At 37.9% G+C, this 23,591-nt stretch overlaps 1 protein-coding gene and 1 long non-coding RNA gene across 3 annotated transcripts in view; both read right to left on the reverse strand.

Annotated features, from left to right (window-relative positions):
- The window catches only part of dzip1l (DAZ interacting zinc finger protein 1-like), a 62,741-nt gene extending 48,673 nt beyond the window's left edge, over positions 1–14,068 (reverse strand). The window contains exons 1-2 of one of the 2 annotated variants that reach the window (XM_039761968.1): positions 13,981–14,068; positions 13,547–13,624 (exon numbers count right to left, since the gene is read on the reverse strand). The gene's annotated coding sequence lies outside the window, so the exon portion shown is untranslated. Of the gene's footprint in view, positions 1–10,302; positions 10,369–13,546; positions 13,625–13,980 lie in introns of those variants that run through there. The other variant, XM_039761986.1, reaches the window with a different exon arrangement.
- A 61-nt stretch (positions 14,069–14,129) lies between these two features.
- Positions 14,130–23,535, reverse strand: LOC120518602. Its single transcript, XR_005631260.1, has 3 exons — positions 23,450–23,535; positions 21,380–21,501; positions 14,130–14,215 (listed from the first exon to the last, which is right to left on the reverse strand). It is a non-coding gene; the product is annotated as an uncharacterized LOC120518602 (long non-coding RNA).
- Between the last annotated feature and the right edge of the window lie 56 nt (positions 23,536–23,591).

Here is a 23,591-nt window from a genome sequence, read left to right on the forward strand (position 1 = left end):
TGCAGGAGGCTGGACTTAAACTACACCCTGGTAAGTGTAAATTGCTGCAACATGATGTGGCCATGGAATAAAGCAAGACCCAAGCGTTCCAGGACTAGCTGACACCAGTTAACATACAGCAAATTAGGGGATTCCTCAGATTGTCATCCAACTACTGGCAGTTTGTTCCCGGGCTTGCTACTGTGGCTGCATGCCCCTACTGGCTTACAAAGAAAGTTCAGCGTTTCCACTGCATGGGGAGCAGAAGAACAATGTGTGTTCCAAGCCCTGAAAGAAGCCTTGTGCCAGGCTCATATATTGGCTTGCCATTTTTCCTAGACATGGATGCCAACGATGTAGGACTGGGGTCCAACCTGTCATAAACATACTCCCAGGGAAAACGAGTAGTTGCCTACTTCAGCTTGGCCATAAGCAGAGAAGAATGAAATTACTGTGTTTCACGGAAAGAGGCAGTCTGGCATTTCTGACACTACTTAAAAGGGACTACATTTACAATGCGCAGTGACCCAACATCCTTGTAGTGGCTAATGTCTTTTGGCCAGAGGGGAAGTGGCAAGGTGGCTGGAATGGCTACAGTCATTTCAGTTTGAAATCACAACATCGCCTGGAGGTTTGACATCATAACACAGATGCACTATCCCACAGGCTGTGTTCTCAGACGAACTATGGCTGCTGCACCCGTCAGGAGGACTGAGAGGAGGACAAAGGAGGTGGAACAAAGTTGGTCCACGATTGGGGGATTTGGCAGTACCAGGACTCAAAAATAAGAAAAGTTAGAGCCTGGGAAATGCAGATCTAGTTGGGAGGAGGTAGCCTCAGAGGGTCTGAATGTTAAGGACCTCTGGGCACAGCTGGACAATTTGACCATTTGGGATGGAGTGTTGATGAAAAGATGGCGAGCCCCTGCTACAGGAGAAGCCACTTGACAGGTGCTAGTGCCAAAGAGGGTGCAGGCTGATGTCCTTAGGTCTGTGCATGGGGGTGTGGGGTCTCGGCCCTTTGGTGTCAATAAGACAATGACACAGCTCTGACATACGTTTTACTGGGGGCAGTGCTGACAAGATGCCAAAGACCACTGTTGCCACTGCAATATGTGCACAGCTCGCAAAGGGCCCACTGGACAATCAATTATCCCCCTCCAACAGTACCAAGTAGGTCTTTCCATGGAATGGTTCGGGATAGACATAAAGGGGCCTTTACGCCATTCTTAACAGAGTAATAAGTACATCCTTGTTGGGGTAGACTATTTCTCCAAGTGGCCGGAAGCATACCCGATCCCTAATCAAGATACAGAAACCGTGGTTAATGACCTCGTTGACAGCATGTTTAGTAGGTTTGGCTTGCCGCTGAAGCTCCAATTTTGAATTTTTCATTTTGAAAGTTCCATTTTTCATTGTGTGTACAGTCTGCTGCTTAAAACACACAGCACTCGGCTCCAACGCCAGAGCTACAGTTTGGCTGAGTGGTTCATCCGTACCTTATCTGCTCAGTTGGTTATGTAGATCAACAAGGACCAACACAACCAGGATCAGCAACTGCATTTGGCTCTTCTGGCATGCCTAACATTGGTGCAGGTGTCTATGCAGTGCACCTGTGCCCTGTTAAGGATGAACTGGAAATTGAGGACCTCTGCTTCTCTCAAAAATGGTTTGCCACTGGAAAGTGGAGTGCAGCAGTCTGGATCTGAAAATGCTCGTCTTCAGGACCAAATCGACAGGGCCCACACATTCACACGGGAATATCTGCACAAGGCAGGCCTAACCGAAAAGTGGCATTAAGACAACATAGCAAGGGGATACACATACTGTCCCAGTGATCAAGTGTGGGTGTATAGTTCCCAACCAAAAAACCACCTCTTCCGAAAATTCGACAGTGCATGGGTATGGCCATGCCAAGTGCTCAAGGGCGTGGGCTAGGTGGTGTACTGGGTGCAGATGTCACCAAGGGAGTGTTGGGTGTTCCTGCATCAAGATCATTTGCCACCTTACCGGAGAAGATTAGGTGTTGAGGAAAGGACTGAGGTGCCAGGCAACCAGGATGTCAATCAGGAAGAACAGTACGATAGGGCGCTGGAGACGGCAGAAAAGAAAAATCACTCTCTACAGATGCCACCATGCATCCTGGATGGCCTAGATAAATCGTCCTATTGCCAGCTTGCTATCAACATTTTGAAGTGTCCTCCGGGGCAAAGAGCTAGGAACTGGGGCAGTGTAACAGTCTGGAAAATTACCACTAGGGCAGTGTGTCCTAAAGGCCATGTAAATGGGATTAATTAGTGTGCTGTAGAGAGGACATGTAGAGGATGCTTGTTTTGGGGGGTGCGGGAGAACTGTTAAAGAAATGTTTGATGCAAAAAGAGAAAACAAAAGAAGTTGGTCCCTTTAAATCAGGGGTGAGCAATGCAAGACCTGGAGGGCCACAGTGGCTGCAGGTTTTTGTTCCAACTCAATTGCTTCATGAGAAGTCATTTATTACTAACAAAGCACTTATTGTTCAAGTGACATTTTTCTGCTTCATTTTAGTTGAATCACATGTTAAGATTTTGAGTCCTAAGTTGTTATTTTAGTCTTGAACAGCTGCATTCACCGCTCTTAATTACTCCTTAATAGCAATAAGATGCAAATGACAAAGGAACCAGCAGTTCTTCACTTAGCTTGTCTGTATTTACATCTGTGTGTATTCATTGTGTATTATTTGGTTTAATAAAGCACTCAGAAGAAAACTGGAGAGAAAGTGAAGAACTTAAAATTACTCATCCATTTCAGACTTCAAATCATTTGTATATCATTAGAAAGGGAAAAATCTACAATTTAAGAATGATCTGACATTGCAGAGTTAAAACACTAAGAAGTCATGATATTAAATAAGACCTGCTATTGGCAAGGACTGTTTTCTAATTAAGCAACTGGGTTAAAACAAAAACCTTTGAACCTTGTGAAATTATACAGTAATCCCTCCTTGATCGCGGGGGTTGCGTTCCAGAACTCCCCACGATAGGTGAAAATCCGCGAAGTAGAAACCACGTTTTTATGGTTATTTTTATATATTTTAAGCCCTTAAAAACTCTCCCACACCGTTTATGAATATTTTTCGCACAGTTATACTGTACAATAATTATTGTGAAATAATGCAATACATATGATTACAATACATATGAAATAACACAATAAAATATTTTGTTGAGTGGCGAGAACAAGCTTCCAAAATTAAGCTTCTGTAGAATTGTACTTTTTTAGTGTGATCAAATGAGTGTGAATTACAAATGTATAACATATGGGTTTTTTAATTCAATTTTACTATCACATCCTTTCTCTGGCATGGCTCTGAAATTGTCCACCCTAAGGGTTTGAGTTTATAGCCAACTGCAGAATAGTACACTCGGGTCAGGCTAACAGCAAGAAAATATTACTTTTTGAACTTTGCTGTATATTGAAAGCTCAACGAACTTTGGCATTTAGTTTCTAAAAGAGCAACAAATTATGATTAAAGTAAGTTTGAATATAATCTTTATTCATTGTTATAATTTAGTTATTTTCATTTTACAAAGTTGCCTTTGAGGTGGCGCAATGATCTGCACTGCTGTCTCATGGTTATGAAGTCCTGTTTTTTAATTCCCAGCACAGACACCATTTGGTTAGAGTCTGGTTCCTCTGTACCTGCATTTTTCTCCGAGTAGTCCAGTTTTCTTCTCACATTACAAAAACGTGCATGGTATAAGTGCATCTGAGTGGATGTACAGTATATCCATAGTATTGATGATGGATGATGTAGTATTATTAAGGAGGACTGTAAAGGGCTGTAACTAGGGGACAATCAAATGTAGGTGTAATAACAGATCATTGTCTAGATTTGCTCTATATTATTTGGGGAGAGGGGGGTGGATTGTCAGTTTAAGTTTTTTTGGGCACGCTGGAAAACTTCCAATGTGGTTGGATATTGTTTGGGAGTGATGCTGTGTTATGATAAAAATAAAATTGTTTGCTGGAAACCTGCATGTGTCCCTTCATCATTTGACTTTCTGGAGGATTGGTGATGAGGAAATCGGATTTAAAGGAAAATCATTTTGAAAAGATAGCAGAAGAACTGGAAAAATAGAGGTATTCATCATCATGGCTGCAATGGTAGAATCTATAACTCTTTGATAGTCATGGTCAGATGTGGGAGAAATATTGTGTAGTTTTGTCTCATTTTTTTGAAGCAACAGAGATACAGTCATATGAAAAAGTTTGGGAACCCCTCTTAGCCTGCATAATAATTTAGTCTACTTTCAACAAAAAAAGATAACAGTGGTATGTCTTTCATTTCCTAGGAACATCTGAGTACTGGGGCATTTTCCGAAGAGAGATGTTACAGTGCATCTGGAAAGTATTCTCAGCGCATCACTTTCTCCACATTTTGTTATGTTACAGCCTTATTCCAAAATGGATTAAATTCATTTTTTTCCTCAGAATTCTACACACAACACCCCATAATGACAATGTAAAAAAAGTTTACTTGAGGTTTTTGCAAATTTATTAAAAGTAAAAAAAACTGAGAAATCACATGTACATAAGTATTCGCAGCCTTTGCTCAATACTTTGTCGATGCACCTTTGACAGCAATTATATCCTCAAGTCTTTTTGAATATGATGTCACAAGCTTGGCACACATATCCTTGGCCAGTTTCACCCATTCCTCTTTGCAGCACCTCTCAAGCTCCATCAGGCTGGATGGGAAGCGTTGGTGCACAGCCATTTGAAGATCTCTCCAGAGATGTTCAATTGGATTAACGTCTGGGCTCTGGCTGGACCACTCAAGGACATTCACAGAGTTGTCCTGAAGCCACTCCTTTGATATCTTGGCTGTATGCTTAGGGTCGTTGTCCTGCTGAAAGATGAACCGTCGCCCCAGTCGGAGGTCAAGAGCGCTCTGGGACAGGTTTTCATCCAGGATGTCTCTGTACATTGCTGCAGTCATCTTTCCCTTTATCCTGACTAGTCTGCCAGTTCCTGCCGCTAAAAAACATCCCCACAGCATGATGCTGCCACCACCATGCTTCACTGTAGGGATGGTATTGGCCTGGTGATGAGCGGTGCCTGGTTTCCTCCAAACGTGACGCCTGGCATTCACATCAAAGAGTTCAATCTTTGTCTCATCAGACCAAAGATTTTTATTTCTCATGGTCTGAGAGTCCTCAGGTGCTGTTTGGCAAACTCCAGGCGGGCTGCCATGTGCCTTTTACTAAGGAGTGGCTTCTGTCTGGCCACTCTACCATACAGGCCTGAATAGTGGATTGCTTCAGAGATGGTTGTCCTTCTGGAAGGTTCTCCTCTCTCCACAGAGGACGTCTGGAGCTCTGAGAGAGTGACCATCGGGTTCTTGGTCACCTCCCTGACTAAGGCCCTTCTCCCCCAATCGCTCAGTTTAGATGGCCGGCCAGCTAGCTCTAGGAAGAGTCCCGGTGGTTTCAAACTTCTTCCACTTACGGATGATGGAGGCCACTGTGCTAATTGGGACCTTCAAAGTAGCAGCAATTTTTCTGTAACCTTCCCCAGATTTGTGCCTCGAGACAATTCTGTCTCTGAGGTCTACAGCCAATTCCTTTGACTTCATGCTTGGTTTGTGCTCTAACATGAACTGTCAACTGTGGGACCTTATATAGACAGGTGTGTGCCTTTCCAAATCATGTCCAATCAACTGAATTTACCATAAGTGGACTCCAATTAAACTGCAGAAACATCAAGGATGATCAGGGGAAACAAGATGCACCTGAGCTCAATTTTGAGCTTCATGGCAAAGGCTGTGAATACTTCTGTACATGTGCTTTCTCAATTGTTTTATTTTTAATAAATTTGCAAAAATCTCAATTAAACGTTTTTCACATTGTCATTATGGGGTGTTGTGTGTACAATTCTGAGGAAAAAAATGAATTTAATCCATTTTGGAATAAGGCTGTAACATAACAAAATGTGGAAAAAGTGATGCGCTGTGAATACTTTCCAGATGCACTGTAAATGAAGCAGTAATTAGTTGTATGAAATAAAATCAAATGTGAAAAACTGGCTGTGCAAAAATGTGGTTCCTCTTGTAATATTTCTGATCTGAATGCATGTAACTGCTCAATACTGATTACTTGCAAAACCAAATTGCTTGGATTAGCTTGTTAAGCCTTGAACTTCATAGACAGGTGTGTCCATTTATGAAAAAAGGTATTTAAGGTGGTCAATTGCAAGTTATGCTTCCCTTTGACTCTACTCTGAAGAGTGACAGCATGGGATCCTCAAAGCAACTCTCAAAAGATCTGAAAACAAAGATTGTTCAGTATCATGGTTTAAGGGAAGGCTACAAAAAGCTATATCAGAGGTTTACACTGTCAGTTTCAACTGTAAGGAATGGAATCAGGAAATGGAAGGTCACAGGCACAGTTGCTGTTAAACCCAGGTCTGGCAGGCCAAGAAAAATACAGGAGCGGCATATACGCAGGATTGTGAGAATGGTTACAGACAACCCACAGATCGCCTCCAAAGACCTGCAAGAACATCTTGCTGCAGATGGTTTATCTGTACATCATTCTACAATTCAGCTCAATTTGCACAAAGAACATCTGTATGGCAGGATGATGAGAAAGAAGCCCTTTCTGCACTCATGCCACAAACAGAGTCGCTTGTTGTATGCAAATGCTCATTTAGACAAGTCATATTCATTTTGGAACAAAGTGCTTTGGACTGATGAGACAAAAATTGGAGTTATTTGGTCAGAACAAAAAGCGCTTTGCATGGCGGAAGAAGAACACCGCATTCCAAGAAAAACACCTGCTACCTAGTGTCAAATTTGGTGGAGGTTCCATCATGCTTTGGGGCTGTGTGGCTAGTTCAGGGACTGGGGCCCTTGTTGAAGTCGAGGGTCGGATGAATTCATCCCAATATCAACAAATTCTTCAGGATAATGTTCAAGCATCAGCCACAATGTTACGCAGGGGTTGGATATCCCAAGACAATGACCCAAAACACAGTTCGAAATGTACAAAGGCATTCATGCAGAGGGAGAAGTACAATGTTCTGGAATGGATGTCACAGTCCCCTGACTTGAATATCATCGAAACTCTATAGGATGATTTGAAGCAGGCCGTCTATGCTCAGCAGCCATCAAATTTAACTGAACTGGAGAGATTTTGTATGGAAGAAGGGTCAAAACTACCCCAATCCAGAATCCAGACACTCATCAAAGGCAATAGGAGGTGACTAGAGGCTGTTATATTTGCAAAAGGAGGCTCAACTAAGTATTGATGTAATATGTCTGTTGGGGTACCCAAATTTATGCACCTAATTTTGTTATGATGCATATTGCATATTTTAATCCAATAAACTTAATGTCACTGCTGAAATACTACTGTTTCCATAAGGCATGTCATATATTAAAAGGAAGTTGCTACTTTGAAAGCTCAGCCAATGATAAACAAAAATCCAAAGAATTATGAGGGGTTCCCAAACTTTTTCATATGACTGTAACAGAGGGCAGCTAAGAAACGTGTGATTCTGCTGAACTAAGTAGAAAGTTTGGGGAGTTTGCTAAGGTCTGAAAAGCCAGGTGATACAACCTATGAGGAATTAGTAGTACTATTAAGAAATCATTTTAACCCAAAGCCCAGTGAAATTGTACAAAGGTTTAGATTCAATTCCACAAAGAACAAGGCAAATGAAAGTGTAATCGAGAATGAGGCAATTCTTCGTGAGCTTACACAACATTGCAGTTATGGGGATAAGTTAAAATGCTACGGGACTGGCTGGTTTGTGTCATCAAAGACAATCGCATCTAACGTCTTTTGTTAGCAGAGCTTGAATCAACTTTTGGGAAAGCCTTAAAAGTGGCATAAGCAATGGAAACAGCCAAAAAAAGATGTGCAGGACTTGCAAGGACATATAAAAGCAAGTGAGGGGGCTTATGAAAAGTGCACAAATCAGTTGGCAGTGTACAAGTTGGTCTCAAAGCAGTCATTGTGGGGTAGGAACCATCTAAAAACATGTTACAGATGTGGAAGCGAACACAGGACATCAGAATGCTGCTTCTTAAATGAAAAATGCCACAAATGTTGCAGGAAGGGTTATATTAGGGCCTAATCGCCTGTTGATACGGTTAAAACAGAAGCAGAGCTAAACAGAGGAAAAATAAAAAGTATGCCACGTTACTGAAACAGACTCCAGTGATGCAGAGGATATATTTACCATGTATAATCTAAGGCAGGAGTCTCCAACCTTTTTTCCCTTGAGTGCTACTTTTACAAAATAAAATTGGCCGAGAGCTACTCATGTTTTCTTACGTTTATTCTCATAGGTTATTTCAACCCAAACAAACTGAATAAGCTTGTTTTGCCTGAACATTTACAAAATGTTGGTGTCCACAACTCACATTTTGCATTAAAACATCACAAAAAATATTTAGTTCACCTGCAAGTGCATTTTGTATGTCTGTATGCATTTTCTAGTGTAACCCACACTATTGAATTAAAACATTAATGCTGTCAAAACAAAACAATGCAATTACAAATACACAGATATTACTTATTTAATTGTCATTTTGTTACATGTCACTGTTTCACTTCACAAGAGTATTCACATGTCCAGCTGCATGTGTGATATGTTTTTCAGTTAGTCAGATGACTTGCACTGCATGGAGGTGTATGGTGGAGTGTAGCCACTTAGGTTCACTCTTATGGAGTCATTTAAATGTTCATCTGTCAGTCTTGTTCTGAACCTTGATTTCATGGCATTCATGTCAGAAAAGGCAGACTCACAGAGGTATGTAGACCCAAACAAAGCAGACATTTTCACAGCTGCTTGGTGAAGATTTTTATAGTTATCTGGCTTTACTAAACTTCAGAAATGCTGAGAATGCTGTTGAGACTTTAACTGCACATTATTTTGAAGGTTTACTAATATATAATATATAAAATCCAGTGTTTTTCTGTCTGTATGTCTGTCTGCTTTTCACGAGAAAACTACTTAACGGATTTAGATTAGTTTTTTTTTTATAATTTGCTTGAACATTCCGGGTTGATTTTGCGACTCGTATCCCTTTGATATGTATCATAGTTCGCTTGCGGTACCAATTTATTTGTGAAAATCCAAGATGCACGCAATGGGCCGAGGGGAGGGGCCATCCTCACTCACTCGCCAGCTTCAGGACATGTTCCTTAGCTCTGCTTAGCTAGCGAACGAGAGAACAATTGAATTCAACTTTGTTTGATACTTAAAATAAAGTGTTACTTAGGTCTTGATGAGTTTGAGTCCAGATAGTCTCAAGTGCATACCACATTGAAATGAGATTGCAATTCAGATTGTGGATCGTGATTTTGTGTTAAAAGGATCGCGATATGATTTTTCAGAAAGAAAATTTGACTAATCAAGTTTTCAAATTTATGTAGGGTTAATTAACTCTTTGGCGAGCTACTTGGAAAGGGGTTGCGGTCTACCGGTAGCTCACGAGCGATGTGTTGGAGACCCCTGATCTAAAGGAAATCAAAAATCCCAAAGATTGCACCATTTACCTTGATGTTAACAATTAACAGTGCTCCTATGGTCTTTGAAGTGAACAGTGGATGTAGTGTAACTATAATGACTTGAGATGAGCATTCAAAATTAGGGGCTGGTGTAAAAGAGACGGCATTAAGGAGGTGTTCCTTTCATCTGAAGACCTATACAGGAGAGAAGGTTAATGTACTTGGTGCTACAAATGTGACTGTTCAATGTTGTCAGTTTCTTAAACTGTTACCACTAGTAATGGTGGCAGGTAAAGGGCCAAACCTGCTGGGCTGTGGATGGACTAAAGAATTACATGTAGACTGGAGCAAAATAAACCAGATTGTCGGTGAGACAAACAAAGTTCATGAAGTGTTGACACAAAATGAGGTTGTTTTTAAAGAAGAGTTGCCAGCAAACATTTATGTGGATAAGTGAATAACAACCAGGTTTTTTAAGGCAAGGCCAGAACCTATTGCAGTGAAGCAAAAGGTGGAGGCTGAATTGGATGTATTCCTTAAGGAAAATATCATTGAGCCTGTAAAATTCTGTGAATGTGCTGCTCCAATAGTTCCTGCTTTAAAGCAAGATGGGTTTGTGTGACCTGTGGAGACTACAAAATATGTCAATGTGGTGTCCAAACTAGTGCAGTATCCAATTCCAAAAATTGAGGATTTGTTTGAAAAGCTTTCTAGTGGTGAGAAATTTAGTAAGCTGAACTAAGTCATGCATACCAACAGATAACTCTGGATGAAGAAATGTGTCACCATCAACATACATAAAGGATTAATTTCAGTAAATCAGCTACCTTTTGAGGTGTCCTCCAGTCCCACAATTTTTCAAGAAATCATGGAGGGTTTGCTGCAGTGACTTAAACATGTAGCCATTTATCTGGACGATATCCTGGTGAAGGGTCGTAATGATCAGGAGCATCTGCTAACACTGAGAGAAGTATTTAGAATGTTAGAAGGAGAAGGGTTATGACTAAAGAGAAGTAAATGGAGAAGTTGAGTTTCTGAGTAATCAAGTGGATTCTAGAGGGCTTCACCTAATTCCAAATAAAGTAGAAGCTATTCACAGGACACCAGCACCAATTCGAGTAACTCAGCTGAAATCATATTTTGGGGTACTACACTATTATAATAGATATCTGCCAAACCTTTCAACTTTATTAGTCCCATTACATAAGCTGTTGAAGAAAGAAGTTAAATGGTTTTGGGAGAAAAGAGCAGGAAGCTGCATTTGAAAAAAATCTAAAAATCTCCTTCAGTCCTTTGAGGTACTGGTAGAATATGACAGTCTGAAAGGCCTCATTTTGACTTGTGATGCATAATTTTATGGGGTGGGTGCTGTCCTGTCACACAGGATGCCTGATGGACAAGAAAGACCTATATGTTTCATGTCTAGAAGTCTAAAACCAGCTGATTGGAACTATCCTCAGCTTGATGTAGAGAGCCTAGCAGTGATGTTTGGGATAACATATCTATGGTAGGATATACACCATTTGCACAGATCATAAACCTCTTCTTGCCCTTTCTCATGAAATGAAGGCAGTCCCACAGATGGTTTCACTGAGCCTTTAGAGGTGGGTAGTAACCTTACAAGCTTACGATTATGAGATCATACACCAGCCTGGTAAGGGTCATGGAAATGCAGATGCACTAATTAATTTTCCCTTGTCTGTAGCACATCCACCCAAAGACCAAGACGACAGAGTGCTGATGATAAGACGATATACCTCTGGTATCAGTAGCAGATGTGCGCAGATGGACAGGCAAAGATCCAGTGTTAGCAAGGGTAAGGGAGTTTATTTTAAAAGGTTGGCCAGAGCAGGGCCCAATCCTGTGCCATATGTCAATAGGAAGTCTGAACTGAATATACAAGATGGTTGTATTTTATGGGTGTCTCGTGTCTTTATTCCAAACTGACTTAGTTACACCGATGTCATCTAGGTATATCACAAATTCAGGCCCTGGACAAAAGTTATTTTTGGTGGTAAAATCTGGACAGGAATATTGAAGCACTAGTTCAGTCGTGTACCAAGTCTCTAGAACACAGGAGTGCGCCAGCCATTGCTCTTCTGAATTTTAGGGAATTGCCTAGCAAACCATGGCAGAGACTGCATGTTGACTATGAAGGTCAATTTATGGGTCACATTTTCCTGGTGGTCATAGATGCTCATTCAAAATGGATGGATGTGCATCCTGTATCTTCTTCCACTGCAGTTGTTACTATTGACTGCTTGCAAAAATGTTTCCGCAATCAGGAGCTGCCAGAAATCAAGTTTCTGATAATGTTTTTTTCTTTGTGAGTTTAGAATTTAAAGAATTTTTAAAGAATTAAAGATGTTTTTTTTGGACATGGGGATAAGCCCAGTGGTCTTGGATGTGGAAGGACCAAGTGAGAGTGGAAAAAGTGACATGGACACTCAAAGCACAGCTCTGCCTATGTGTCAATCCCAAAGGAATGTTAAGAAACTAAGCTACCTTAAGGACTTTGAACTATAAAACCAGTGAAGAAATCAAAGTGGTATCAAACAGATTTGTCTACTTATATAAGGCCTGGGTAAGAGATACTGTTCTTGTGTAATTTTGTTTAGTAAAAATAAAGTAATTTGCTGGACAAATGCTGGGGTCCCTTCATTGTTTGGCTTTCTGGAAGATATTACAGATGGATATTTTTTCAAATTTTTTTAACAACAATAATGCTTTAAACTATTTCAGTTACAGTCATTCATTTTCTGAACCCAAAGATCAAGGTAGCACACCAGAAACTACTAGAGTGAGAAGACTCTGACAGGAGGAAGACTAGTGCCCTATCTAACCTCAAAGCTAACGGAGGATACATGCAACAAACCTACAGAACAGAGTTAATTCTGGATAATGGGGTGAGAAGTGTTCCTGCACAGGTAATCTGGCTGGAATATCATCCAAGCCCCACCACCATGCCATGCTGGTAAAGATAGTGATATGTTGTCACTGATAAGGAATTAATGAGGGCCACACTCCTCCTGTGTTTTATGTCCTCACAAGGAAAAGCTGGCCATGAACCTGGGGCTCCAATTCAGAAGCAGCAACACATCCAGTTGAGCTAAAGGGAACTTTACTTGAGGGTATTATATCAGGTAGTGACTGTTTTACTCTCACTCAGCCTTGCTACCCACACCGTCTATGGTTACAACTTGACTAGGACAAAACAAATATTCATGTTCAACATAAAGATGCCAGTCAAGTTTTTGGATGGAGGTAAAACCCTTGGTAGAGAGAGGGCACTCCAGTCAGCTGCTGAAATCCAGACCAATCATTGTAAGGTAACTGTACTTCCAAGTACATTTTTCTACGAAAATTTGAATTAAACATAAGTAATACAACGTACGATGATAAACTTGTAGAACTAGACAAATTATTGTAATATTCACTTTAATATCTCTTGCATTAAAATATTTCAAAATGCATATAAATTTGATATCATTTTAAACTCTTTAAATCCAATTACAGATGGCAGAAGCCAAAGCCTAGTCCAGCATGATCAAACACTAGCCACGCACTAGTTTTGGAGAGTGCACCAGGCATTCACAGGGTCCACTCACAAAAGGCCGATTTAGAATTGCCAATACATCTAAGATTAACATCTTTGGGATAAGGAAGAAAAAGTCAGACAGAAACTGCAAATTCCACACAAACAGCAATCCAGTATGTGTTTCAAATTCAGGATATTGGATCTGTGAGGCAGTATTGGTAGCCATATTGCAACTGTGATGCCTCCAAATTGTATTAGCATTAATGAAAATCTAAAGGACTACTGTGTCCAAGTTGGCTTACAAGAACTGTATTCATTATAATTGCTTACATCCATTTTTTACAACTGAAGCACAGGTTGACCCAGTGAATTACTCAGGATCACACAATGAGTCAGAAACAGAAAATAAACCTTCAATGTTATGGCTCATTGTTCTATGCCTTAGCCATAACGCTACACTATCTGCATTAACTTAATTTGTACATGATATAAATAGATACATCTTACAAATCACATTAAACCATTAGTTTTACCTGTCCATTCCAGGGAAACTAGAAGTGTTCCTTTAACAGCTGATCTGCCCTTGTAGAAGTCTCTTAGGGTCAGAAGTGCTATATAAGATATAAAATAAGAGAAGTTAATAGCAGAAAGGCAGACGTCTTCAAGTGAGTGAAAAGAAAATGCTAACTGTGGCACTTATCTTTGTCACAAGCATAGAGAGAAAGGAACCAAGGGAGAATAAGAACATGTTTAGGCAACCTTATGAATGAAGGCAATCTAGAGAAAGTGAAACGTGTGCACCTATTACTTTACTGTGCCTTATTGTCTATTCACCAGATGAAAGTCAGACTACTAACACTTGGAATTCATTGGCACAATTTTCCTGGAAGTGACTCATCTTTCTGAGATACATAAATGAGAAAAATACAGTATGGTAGGACAATATGGAATCAGAAATGTTCCTAACCTGAGGAATTATTCATCTGTGTGAAAACCCACAATAAGAAATGGTTGTTAAATCAAGCAAGCTCCATTTCATTACTCCTCGAGGATACTCTGCTTCATCCCTAGAGGTCACAGTTCAGCCATACCAAAGAAGCAAATACCAGCCGTGATGTCAAGGGCATCCCTCTGTTTTTTGCAGAGACATACCCAAGCTGAGATGGACAAGATTTCTCCCAGGTTGTACAAGTCATCAGACACTAAAAAGCAAAATATATAATTAAATAAGGAAAACAGAAATATGTTGCTTTATCAGAAACCCAGGCAATCAACTTTGCAAATAAAGAAGCAAGCTCTCTACTCTCTCACCTCTTTGCCACTTTACCTGTTAATGTTTCTCCAGACAAACTGCCCATGGAGTAAATGCTCACACCCATGATGCGAGGGCTTTTATTCTTTTGGAAAGTGGCAAAGCCATGAAATTACTGATCATCTTTTTTCTTTTAAATATCATGTTTAACATTTTAATTTTGATTAAACATGTCAGATTAGGAGATGTCTTTTGTTCAAGTCTTTGTCAGTAATTTCCCATTGTTCTATTCACCTTGACTCAATAATTTCCAATATCTGTCTTTCCTCTATTTGGTTGCTAAGATGAAGATAGCTTTTTCAGAATTTTAAAATCTGCTTTAATCTTTATCAGCAAACTGTTTGCACCTTTTATAATTGCTTGAAAATGTGAAATGTGATAGGGAGGCACTATATTAAATGCATTCATTTATTTTAAACAATATGAGCTCCAAAATGAATAGTTTGTACTTTAGGAAAGTGAAAAAAACAGAGTTCCATATTTTAGGAATGTGAAAAAGCAGAGTACAATATAGAAGAGCACTTCCTTCAAACACACTCTGGGACACATTGTATTAACTTCTCTTGTGTCAGCCTATTCCATGGAGAAACATTGCCGATTTGTTTTTACTTGGTGTAATTCTGATATGCCGAGTTTTCCAGTTTGATCCTGAACTGTAATCCTGTACGTACTGTAAAGCACTGCACAAAGGTGTATGGTGTCAATATTATTATACAATTCATGAATATAGGGTTAGTCCGTATCTTGCATCTAATGCTGCCAAAATAGGCACTGAATCTCTATTAAGCAAAACTGGACAAACAGGTTACAAAAAAGAAGGACGGATGGCCTTAGGTAAAGATCCCACAATCCTAAGCTAAAGAAAAAGGTTCAGAATGAATGGTCTTAGATAAAGACATCTGGCAAAAAATAAACAGCAAATCTGCACTATTGGCAGCAGTTGTACTATTGGCCACCTTGTTATCAGAATCTCATTGTTAACTAGCTGCTAGTAAAGAAATCAGAAACCATTTAAAAAATTGAAATGTTAAGACTATTAAATAAATCAAGCCAAAACAAGTGTACAGATTTAATTAACATATTTTTTTACTAAAAAAGGTATGACTGCAGTGAATATCTTCATAAAGTTCATTAAAAAAGCAAAGTCAGAATAAAAATTTGACATATAAACAAAAGACCCATGTGTGTATGAAGCAGTCTGCTTTGCTCATGCTCAGCCACAACCACTAGATAGTGCCGCGGTTCTCACTACGAAAGATCTGTGTATAGCAAAGGCCACTGAGCAACAACAACGTCATGCTAATGACACAGAAGAAGAGATACAACGTCAAAACTAAGCAAATTCCATGACTCAACAACGTGCAAGTGAAACTCCTCAGCAACAGAGGACTTGAACTTTTTACTAAAAGCATTGTCTGTCTGGAGATATTTTCATGAGACAAAGTTTAATAGTACTCATAAGCCAGTGACATGGTTAAAATATGGCATTGCCAGGGTCTTCTTACGAAAGCCATTAGGGCAGCAAGCACAGGTGGGTCCACGTCCTCTGCGCTGGGCAGTTCTTAAGAGTTAGTTAACATCTCTCCAAGTTCACAAGAATAGTAAAACTACAAGGCAATCTTTAAGTTTTTATCCCGAAGATCACACATAGCAAGTAAATTATAAAGCAGAGGCCAGACGGCAGAGGCAGATCATCCGTTTAAGTGATTTGTTTCATTAACACAATGAAATAATTTGAGATTAAAAATACTGGATGAAGCAAGAAATATTACACGTCTTATTATTATTATTATTACTAGCCACACTACCTGTAGAAAACAGGTAATAGAATAATTTAAAAATATTTAATTTCTTTAGCCCTACCTTAAGCACCCTTTCTTCTCATGTGTCTGAATCTCTCAATTGGCACTCCATCTCTTGAGCATGTTCTCCTAAAGCCTGCTTCTCAGAATCTTCATTATTTTTGAGGCATCTTTCTCACCTCCTATATGCTTTTTTATTTACTATGTTTTAAGGTGACTTTTGCAAAGGAATTGCATGCTTATTTACCATTACTCAAAGAAAATGTGTTGTTTTTTTAGTTTCATATAATAAAAATATCAATACTCCATTGTGTTATAGAAAGTGAGTTATGTCACTCTTTCATTTGATTAAATTAGACCAACACTGTCACGGTAGAATGGTGGTTTATACAGTAGCTTCAAGGATTCTGCATTTTAGGTTTGAATCTTGTGCCATTTGTTGTTTAAATGGAGTTAGCATGTTCTTCCTGTGTCTGTATCTTTTACTCAAGGTACTTAGGTTTTCCTAAACATTCAATGCAACATGTTGGATAAATTATCTGTCTCTTTTCAAACTTGTCTGAGTGTCGGTGTATGTGTGTGTGTGTGTGTATATGAGCGCGTGCGAGTGAGAATGGAATCTGTGAAGGACTTGCCCCCAGTGATACTAGAATAGACCCTGGCTCTCTACATCCCTCACATGGATTAATCAGGTTTGAAAATAGTATATTTACCCTGCACATGAATATTTTTTTTGTAGAATAATATTCCATTTATCATTACTCCACATAATGCTATAAAAGGATTGAGAGAAATTTTAAACTCAAAACTGTCAGAGGTTAGCAAAAGCTTTTCTTAGAATGGTGTGAGAACCATTTCAAACATCTATGACCTTGTCAGACTGGATTCTGTCAATGACAAAATTTATCATTTTTTAGTCAAGATTCAAAACTAAGACTTTTAACAATCTAATTTACAAAATGTAATAAATGATCAATATTATACTTTTTGTATTTTCAAGCTCATTGTTAATTTTTCCTATTTCAATGAAAGTTTCATGTTTAACCTGTCACTAATAACATGTCTAATATAAAGTCTCAAAATGACAGTGTAGGCATAACAAAATTAATCTAGTTTGCTGTCTGTTTCCCTTCCCTTCCTTCATCCTCAAACAAGGCTAGAATTTAAGAATTTAAAAATCTAAAAGAATTTAAAAGTCCCAGTCTGCAATAATGCATGGGAGATCTGAAACATACTGATTCTCCCATACATAATTATAGTAAAACAATATAAGGACCAAAAGAAAAAGAAAATCCCAACAAAACCAAACTAGTGTCTTATTTATTGAGAGAATAAAAAAAAATGCCATGCCTGGCCAATTGTGCTTTTCCCAAACAAACAAATAAAACATTAATTAAAATCTTTACACTTGCATTAATGTAGTTAAACTAAACTTTTTTTTTTTGTAAAGGGCATCAGAATGTTTTGGTTTGCTTTGCAATCAGGCACTGAATAGATACTGTTTGTGATTAATGTGCTTCATTTCTTCCCCACAAAATCTAAAATTATGAATATGTTTTCAATGCCAATAGACATGAGTAAATTCTAGTGAATGTGTATGCAAGTGTTTTTTTAAGCCTTAGGTTGTCATAATTTCAACCTCTTATACATAAAAATTTCATTTAAGCCTTGAATCAGGAGTTTGTGACCTTGATTTCAAAATTCATACAGATAAGTCTGAAGAGCTTAATTCTTGCTTTAAACATGATATAAATCTTAATTAAACACACAATTAGTTACTCTTTTGCTTCAGTGAAAGATTAAAAGAGATATTTTAATGCTTTAAAATTGTTAGCAGAACATATGGCCAATAAAAGTTTTAATATCCATTAACCTCTGACTCACTTATCCAATTCAGATCACAGACAGCCTGTACCTTTTCCAGTAGAGATTGGTAACATGTTCGCCTATTGCAGAGCCCAGTAATCCACACAATATTCTCACACATATGGGCCCATTTATTGGAGCAAGCTGTTATAAATGCCAGCCCCATGCAGACACATGGAGAACAAGTAGGTTCAACAACTCTGCAACTATAAAGCAGCAGTGCTAACCACAGTACCACTATGCTACCCAATGTTAAATATTTAGTGTTTGTTTTATAAGGATGGTATGGCTTACTTCAGTTTTGACTCTATAAGGAATCCACCATTCTAAAACATGAACGTGCTTATTACAAAAATTAAAGGTTCATTGGGGAGCCACTGGTTATCTCAGTAGCTCTGGGCACAAAACAGAAACAAACTATGGCATACAGCCTGACAGAAACAGGGCCAGAGTAGAGTACCTAACCAACATAATTTGCACATCTTGGGGATGACTGTGGCTTTGTTTTCAAGTAGGTCTCTGTCCCGATGAGATCTTAAAACGGATTAAGCAGATCAGAAAATAGATAGATGGGGAGATTATTCTGACATGATTTTCTTTTTTCTCAACTATTTAATTTATAATATTACTTAAAATTGATGATATGTAGCAGAGCAACTGAGCATACAATAATTAATAACGTCTTTAACATTAATTGCTGCTCAAACAGCAGTATCAAAAAGGTTAACACAGGCCAAGTGCACTTACTTAAGTACAACATTAATAAATTCTTGTCAAATTCTAAAGCAGCTTTAGACAATTCCTCAGGTGGAAAATTAGTTTTTTTTTCTAATTCTGTACATAGTAAAATATTCATTTCCTGCTGTGTTACAGAGCATGGCTAAGGAATCATTCTGATAGGTTAGGATATGGTGCCAAGCATATAGTACAAGATATCTCACATATCACAATAAATATTTCCCTACATATTACAGATCTACTGTATCAGGCAGTACTCTGAATACTGCTGCAAGTAGATAAGGGTTAAGTATTGGAAGAGTGGCACCAATACTGTCTGACACTATGAACTGAGTGAGTGATGGTCTCAAAATATATAACTGAGCGACATAGGTTCCTAAAAGCATTTTTGCAGTAAAGGACTTGACCGAAGGACAGTTTAGATAACTACTATCAAGATAAGTGTGAGCAGCATAGAGAACTATGTCTTATCAGTTGCTGAATCCATTTGAATTACTTGAAAGAGGGCAAAAAGTACTACATGCATTTTCACTATTACAAGATAGTATGGTTTCTCATTAAGGAAGATTAGGCAAGCCTAGCAGGCAACTTTAAACAAACTGTTCGACTTTCTATAATAGAAGAGCTGCAAGATTAAATGTACAAAAGATGCATGCGTACTATTAATTCAGAAATGGCTGAAATATAAAGACAATTGGAATATAAAAAGAGAACTGGAACATGATTTTTTTTCTAAATTTCAACAAGCCAGAGCAATTTCATTCTTTTCTGCTTCCCTCCAAAATCTTAAAATACATGTAAATAGAAACAAAGGTTTACGGTTAAAAATAAAGTACCACCATGCCCCCTCCAATACCCCCACTAGCTAAAACTGATTTTTTTGAAGAATGTTTAATGTATATAAAAACCATCCTGTGGAAACTTTTGGAGAGTTTTCATTTTAAGAACATCAAATTCTCAGCTAAAGCAAGACGATGAATAGCAATCAATGAATATCTAAAGGACACATTCCATCAGACGACAAAAATTATATTCCAACAGATGCAGTTTTTGTAATTGGTATTGCAAGATATCAATACTATGGTGAGAGAGTTAAATAATCAAACTGGGGCTGAAATGCAGAAATATTGTCTGAGAAAATGATACTCTTATTCAAGTTAATGTTAACACAAAATTTCAATGCATTCCTCAATATAATTAATACACTTGATAATTGGAATAAATATGAGTAAATTATATAGAGTACCATATCATCTGCATGAAATACATGCCTTATAATTCCTTGAATATATGATTGTTTAATAATACAAATAGTGACAGATTCACCACAATATTAAATACCATTGTCAATAAAGGTTAGCTCTACTTAGTTTCTCAATCAATAGCAAAATAATCAGAACTTATATTAATAGATGTTTCTGGACTATAACATCATAGTATAGTCCATGTGTATAAAAGGAGTTCCTAACCCAAAGGCTTATTTCTGTATCAAAAGTTTGAAAGGCCTCAGAGCAAGTCAATGGTTACAGGTGAATATATTATGGTAATAATTCTTGTTGAATTGATAGAATTTACTTTTTTAAAAAATATTTTTTATCTTTTAAAAAGTATACATGGAAGAACCGTTTCATTTTTAGCTACAGCTTTCAACAAAGCCATTGTTCAGCAATGGAACTGGCCTGTATTATTTGCCTTACAATGGATTCTATTCTTTTTTTGGAAATAGTGTTATTGAGTATCGCAGCAATGTTTTAGGTAGAAGGCTTTTCTTTATCTTTAGGTACCTCAGATATAGTCAGCATTAACAAACTTAACGTATTAGACTGATTGTTAAGTAACTAATGTTGACCTTGAAATATCAGCTAGAACACCTAAGGTAATACTTAAATTTTAGTGAAGAGGACAAAATAAGAATTAATTATTTATATCCCTGATTTGATCATTTATATGCAAAATCTCTATGCAAAAAAAACTGATAATAGGATCCTGGCAAGCAATTCAGTTACATAACTAAGTTTAAATTAAAGGCAAGAAAAACACTAAGAAAGCTGCAATATATTAAAGGAATGTTAAAATGTGAAACTATCATACACATAAATTTGAATAATTGGAAAACAGGGTCTTTCTCAAATTATTTTTAATAAAATAGAAATGCCTTAACTTGTTTCACCTTGTACAGAGGAACTGGACAGATTTCTGAGGCTTTCTGAGATGGTATGACATCAATGCAGAATGAGAAATCTGCAGTCCCAGACGGATATTCATTAGAATTTTCATATATTATCTGAACCAACATTTTTCATGTAAAGTGTTGTGACAAGTCATAGCTCATCCTTAAAGCATCACATTAAAAGCAGAGCCAATTCCTGCATAAGACACTAGCTCACTGTAGGACACACCCAAACTCATGGTACTGAGAGAAAATTGGAGTACTAGGAGAAACCCATATGAATACTGGGATGAATGGCCTCACAAACAGTGAACATGCCAAGAACTAAACCCTGCAATTTATGGAGCAGCAGCTTTGTTATTAAGATTTTATTATGCTTTAAAATAATTGCTTGTAATGTAGTAGATGGAAGTGTCAAGTTAAAAAGAAAATGTTAAATTAGTTAAAAAATAATTAAACAAAAAGTCTTAGTTTTTACCTTGGTGACTTTGTACTCCGCATTTCCACAATTACTTTGGTTTGGATAGCCTGCACAGCTGCCTACTTGCTCTCCAAATCCAAATGACTCATTTGTGCTCCCTCATATAAAACCAGAGGAATCTAGAAGGGAAAATAGATTGGCAGATATTAACCTATAGATGTTAAAAATAGCACTGCCACCAGGTGGCGCTTTTCTCTGAGCTTTTAATGGAGGTAACATATTTGGTTACACACTGTATACTACAAGTTAGATTGGAAATAATGGGTTTGAAATACAAGGTTACTGATGAAGTGTTTTACAACTTGACATTTGTGTACATTTCAACACCATAAAGACCAAGAAGATATTAGATATGTGCAAAGCACTGCACAACTATTCTTCTTGTCATAACCTCCATTCTGCTCTCTTCATATGGAATGCCAACATAAATTTCTGATTTGCATGCATGAAAATTAATTCATTTTCATGCATGCTAAACTTAAAACAGACAACAAGAACTATCATATAACTGCAGATTTTCAAAATCATAGCAGGTGAGAATAATATGTTCTACTGACCTAGTGAAAATGCTGATGAACCCAAACTCTTCCAGATATGATTAGAAAACCCCCACTGAACAAATAAAATATGTCAATTGCTGTTTTTATGAAAGAGTAGAACAGCACTTTTTCAGTTTTTCACAGAAAATGGAGTAACGGGGATACCCTATTTCATCCCTCTTTATTTGCAAAATAGTTCCGAGTTTTGTTGTTTTATTTCCCTCCCATTACAATTTATTAACAAACTTTAAAAAAAAATTATGATTTATTTACTAAACAAAAAGCAGAAAAGCCTGGGCATTATGAATATAATAAAAAGAAGACAAAAAATGAACTCAAGTAAAAAGACAATGTCTGATAATGTATTCTTGGAAGCTAGTGTGTTCCAGAGTCACACATCAAGGAATAGTGAAGGGAGGATTTGGGATATATTGAGACGAATAAAGAAATAAGTTTTGAATCAAAAGGAAACTGGTCATTGAAATGTCGCAGTGGTGGACATCATTTAGCCAACTTGGTAGCCGGCCACACAATTTCTATCTGACAAACACTGCAGTTCATTGGCAGAAAACAGATTAGCATTCAGCATACAGCCAATAAAAAGGTCAGGACATGCCGCTGAGAAGTTATAGTGGAGATTAAGATCCTGTGAAAATGGGAAGGAGTCACCTAAAGGGAACCATGGTGATCAATATTTAACCACAAGGGTGAATAAGTCCCTGAGAGGAAACCACAGCACTCCAGCCAAGAAGAGTGTAAAATCATGGCAGTGAATTAAAAAGAAGTATTGCAATGCACAGGGTACTGCAATACACATAGCTACTAAAAGATTTGGCAATTTTTTTTCGTTTTTTTTTTATGGAAAGTACAGTGTAAAGTCTATCTGTATCACCATAGTACTACTTTAAGTTGCTAATGTACAGCAACAGAAGAGGTTGTGGCTGGGCAGTTATCTACCAGCTAAGAGGGTACAAGTCATTACCACACGTGAGCAATGGGAAAGGCTTCACGTTCTTGAGGTTTTTTCAGGAGGTCTGAGAACAGTCCATTATGCACATGGGTATGGGAATCTCTTGTATGCTGCAATAGAAGCCACTAAGAGAAGAGACAGAGCTTCTCAAACCAAGAATTAACTGCTGAAATTAGTTTTATACCAGAAAAGCTACACGACTGAGTCGTAAACAGAAATTTATCATAACATCAATATTATTTTACTGATATGGTAGACTCCAAATAGACTGGTGGCCACTTGAAATCGGTTGCAGAGTGAGGGCTCGATATTCTTACTGGTGTTTAAAATCATTGTCTTCTTATCCAGAAGGAAACAGTGTAATTAAGAAAACAGCTTTCAAAGTAAAATGCGGTTTTGGCTTAACATTTGAAAACAGTCCATACTAAATGGTCATTACAAATTAAAACCACAGATGCAAAGCAAAAACATGAATGGATGACTTTTGCCATTTAAATGTGTCACACATAATTACACCGTCATTTTGAACCAAATATGCACGTTACTGTAACTTTTTACCTTGTCCGGCGCACAAATATACGTAAAATTAACCAAAGGATGTGGTTTAAAAGAAGGACTGTCCAAGAGACTCGAGTCATCCCCATCTCCAATTGCCGTCTGTCTTATTGGTCGGCACATTTGATTGGTCTGTTCATCTGTC

Source organism: Polypterus senegalus, chromosome 1 (assembly GCF_016835505.1).
Source record: "Polypterus senegalus isolate Bchr_013 chromosome 1, ASM1683550v1, whole genome shotgun sequence".
Lineage (NCBI taxonomy): Eukaryota > Metazoa > Chordata > Cladistia > Polypteriformes > Polypteridae > Polypterus > Polypterus senegalus.